This window comes from Aplysia californica, unplaced genomic scaffold, assembly GCF_000002075.1.
Source record: "Aplysia californica isolate F4 #8 unplaced genomic scaffold, AplCal3.0 scaffold01484, whole genome shotgun sequence".
Lineage (NCBI taxonomy): Eukaryota > Metazoa > Mollusca > Gastropoda > Aplysiida > Aplysiidae > Aplysia > Aplysia californica.
The window spans coordinates 2,501-6,969 of record NW_004798754.1 but is presented as its reverse complement, the minus strand read 5'-3'; positions in this window follow the sequence as shown (position 1 = coordinate 6,969).

Sequence of the window (4,469 nt, the reverse complement as noted above, 5' to 3'; positions counted from 1 at the left end):
TGCCCTCAAGACGCCATTGTTTTCAGTCTTCAATTCCTCACAGGTCACGTGGTACAGTTCCCGTTCTATTAGTGTAGAATTCTGTGGTTTGGATGCTATTGCAGTGATCTCCCTTGATTTGTGTGCCGGGACCAGGTCGAACCGCAATGCCTCTCGATAGCCCGCAGTGCAGCAAGGTGCTGTGACCGCGGCATTTTTTTTTTACGGAGCGCGGCAATTATGCCCTTACCGCGTCACTTTGCCTGCCCAGTGTGTGGCATTTCAAGCTATAGTTCTCTGATAATACAGAGAGAAACTTGTGTTACTTGCATATCGTCGGCTTTGTGATAAAACCGACTAACCCCAGCGAGGTAAATTTTACAGGAGAAGGAAAAAACTGTTTTATTTCAAAACAAAGGCGTGTAACGATAAATCAATGCTTTAAACACCTATAAAAACACTTTACCGAAAATCTGTAGACCATTTTTTCCTATAAAAATTGCTTTTAATGAAACTGTGTGGGTTAGACGGTTATGTCGCTCAAATTTTCCTGGATAAAACCGACCAACCCTCAATTTTGTGGGTTGACCGGTTTTATCAGGAAGCCACTGCTGGCCTTGAGTTTGGTTGAGTGCAGCCAAGCCACACTTGATGGTAATGTATTTGGTCACTTGCTTCAATCGTCAAGATCTTTAGTAGAAGAAGAAGAACAAGAAGAAGACGAAGAACAAGAAGAAGGAGAAGGAGAAGGAGAAGAAGAAGAAGAAGAAGAAAAAGAACAAGAACAAGAAGAACAAGGAGGAGGAAGAAGAACAAGGAGGAGGAGGAAGAAGAACAAGGAGGAGGAGGAGGAGGAGGAGGAGGAGGAAGAGGGTGAGAAAGAGGAGGATAAGGAGAAAAAAAGATGGAGGAGGAGGAGTAAGAAGAAGAAAAAGGAAGAGGAGGAGGACTATATTATTGCTACAAAAATAATATCAGCTGCTGCCATTTCAGTGCTACGGAGTCAATTCGGGCAAAAACAGTAGTCACAAAGTTGAACCTTTAATAGAAGTAGAAGAAGCAGAACACAGCAATGGGTATATTAATTACATTTAAAGTAGAAGAACAGGAGGTTGGAAGGGTAAGGGAGAGCAGCTACAGCAACAACTACAAAAACAACAACTACAACAACAAAAACAACAGTAGTAGCAGCAGCAGTAGGCCTTTAGAAATTATGACCATGTCTGACACGGTACTATTGACACTGGGTGGCCATTCAAAGGCCTGGAAAAAGTAATACTAAGAAAGAAATGAAAGCAGAAAGCCACACAAAAGCTCTGCTACCTCAGCAATGGTTTGGGAGAAGTTGGTTATAATAATATATTATTATTATACAAAAAGACTTTGTGAGTACCAAAGAATGCGCCAGCTTTCTCCAAGGTGCATGGCTTGACAACTACTACTTTATTGAGTTTTCTCGACGATAGAAGAGCATGTCTGTCTCACTCTGTGTCCTATGGCTACAACAAAGCAATACGACAAAAGTTACCATTGTTTTGAAAGACTCTACAATAATCGAATTTGGCTTGATCGCTTTCAAAACTTCTTACTGAGGCAAAGTTTCATGGTAATTGTGGTAACATCGGGGTACGACGGCCTTCAACTCCAGTAGATGTTTATACTGGTTGGCAGTTATCTTCAATCTGTCTTTGCAGAGAGGTCCAGCAGTAACCGTCGTACACATGGTGTTCAGCTTTCTTGGTCCTTGCAGCGCCTGCCATCCATCATCAAAGTTCAGCTTGTACTGATTTTAAAGACTGGAGTGTACTTTGATGCCTGCAAGTCAGTGACAGTAGGATCGCCTGCTTTTCTCCCTGGACGGATTGTTTAGTGCTCTCCGACCCTTGCGAAATCTTTGAAAAAGCTGTGGTCCAGGTACATAACTTCATAGGGCCTGGGGATGCGTCTGGCTTTGAGCATGATGTTCACGTAGTCCATTGGGATGTATATCAGTGCATTTTTTAGCGATCGCTCAATAGTGCCGTGGACTGAATCCACTTCCATTTGGTATGGCCCTTTGAGAGAATTTCTGCTCAACTGTGATGTCAAGCTCTTCGGCCAGCGAGGCCATTGCACTCACCAGGGTGGCTTTCTGTTTAAGTAGTTGCGCCAATCGCTGCAGATGATGAAGTGGTTGAAGTCAGTCACTTGCAATATCAGTTAGTGAGTCAGACATGATGAAAACTGTTGAAGCCCAGACCAAATTCACTTTCATACCAGACATATCATCTGGCGTCTCTGGTGGCAACATCCTAAGTCGTAACATTGTGTACAGCCAGTTTTGTTTTATATAAGGTGGAAGTCTTTAGGGATGGGGCCAGAAGGACACACTGGATCTCCATAATAAGGACACACACAGCCTCCCTGTCCGTCTCCTTCTCTGGTCTAGCTGCAGCTTTCCTCATATTCATATCTGAGCTGTGTGTTCCGTTTCTGTGAGGTTTCCAGATTTGAACTTTGTACAAATGCCACACTGGTCTTTCTTGGTTGAAAGTAAACCCAAATTGTTTTTCTTGAACATTTGGCAGAACACTTGATAGCTCAATGTGGCTTTCACCCTCTCTGCAAAGTTCTCCATGTATACTTGATGCAGATCTGACGTTTTCTGGATTGTCATCTGTAGACAGGGGGATATCTTCGAAAGTTTGTCAAAAAATTCCTCTTTATGGAACAACTTGGCTCTCTCATGGTGGGCATGATGTGTTCTAATGGGGTGGACCTCTTGGGGTTTGTTTTTTCGGAGAAGACACCTTAAATAAACCAGTGGGTCAGGCCTGTGGTGTTCTTGAAGATTGTTTTACAAACAGGTGTTCTTTGACCATTGACTCTAATAAGTGGTATTGAAGGCTGTAATTTCTCCTTAGGTTTTTCCCTTGCTGTGTAAGATCTCTTTTTGTCTATCAAGTTTATCGTGGCATATACGTAGGCTCCCTTTTCTTTCCAAGAGACTGACCAGTGATGTCATTGCATTTTGTACCAACCAGTTTACAACTGCAAAGGACGTCAAGTTCCTCCTATCGTTTTCATGCCGTGTCCTTTTCGCAGAGATCAAAGGTGACATAACTGTTGTATTATCAGCTGATGTGACATTAGCCTGGTCATGTTGATCACTTTCCATTGCGCTGAGGGTAAGAGGTGTCGCAGCAAGAGTGGCATCATCTTATTAAATGTTATAACGTTATGTAAGCTAAGGTTTGATATAAAGATAAAGCATTAGGTTATGACACTGAGAAAATAATCTACTCAAAACACAAACGAAATGAACTGTCAAAGAAAGTCGAACGGTGTTTCAGAAGGTAAGGAGTGCAATAAACACAGCAAATAAAAAAAAAAGAAAAAGCGCTTTAAAAAACAACGATCGTTGGGGGCAGACAGTATGCTGGACAGGTCCCACAATTATTTTATTTTTTTAGTGAGTTAGTAAAGGAGGAAATGCTATCTACTTCGTCCATTCAATTGAGAAGGAAAAATGATTAGGAGAAGAGACAGTAGTCCGAATAGGGGAAAATGCCTTCACAATCGGTGAATTTCGAGTACAGTAGTCTCCGCCTAAGATCCCACCGCTTACGATCCCGGTTCGCTTAAGATCCCGCTGTTTTAGGAAAACAGAATTTTTACTATACAAAAGTCACGCTTAAGATCCCGCTCTGATGGTCAACATTCGGCTAAGATCCCGCATTTCAGATCATAATTTGCGTAACAAAAACCCGGGCGGGCACAGCCGATCAACCAAGAGTGAAAAGTTGAGATCAATAAACTGTCCGTCGCATCAGAGATCAGCCACTCTCGGGAATGTGATCACATACACGTTGTAAAACTCGATGAAGCGATACAATGTTTGCCCCCGACGGGATCACACCGGGGTGTGAACTGACCGACGTGTTTGTATTCCCCGAACACCGCACTCACACCTGAGCTCTATCCCTAAACTTGCATCACTCGCTGGGCGGGTAGGGCCTATACACGTTCGCTCCAGGCGGGATCACATCGCAACCATGAACTCTTCCTTGACAATTGCAGCAGTTGTCTCTACTCCCGAATTTGGGAGACGGACTGAATTTTAATTGGTGTGTTCACAACGTAATGGTGTGTAACGACAAAGGCAGTTTTGTGGGGGGGGGGGGGGGGGGACTTGGTCAGAGATGGAAAGCTATAAATTTTTCGACAGGTAAAGGGGAGGGGCAACTGGATAAGCGTAGATCTTGAGACTCATAATAGGATAATAAGTCAAAATGGCACGCCTCATCCCACTATGCACTGTGATAGGTCATCAAGGTTAACCACTCTTTGCTCGCCATACGTCATAAACCCACCAAGCGGTCACGTCAGTTCATTGTGGAGTGGGGGGGAGACCATTTTACCGATTGTAGCCTTAACATGGGTCACCATAGATTCTTCCCTGGGTTCGTCGGTTAAGATCCCGGTTCGCCTAAGATCCCGCATTTCCTTGC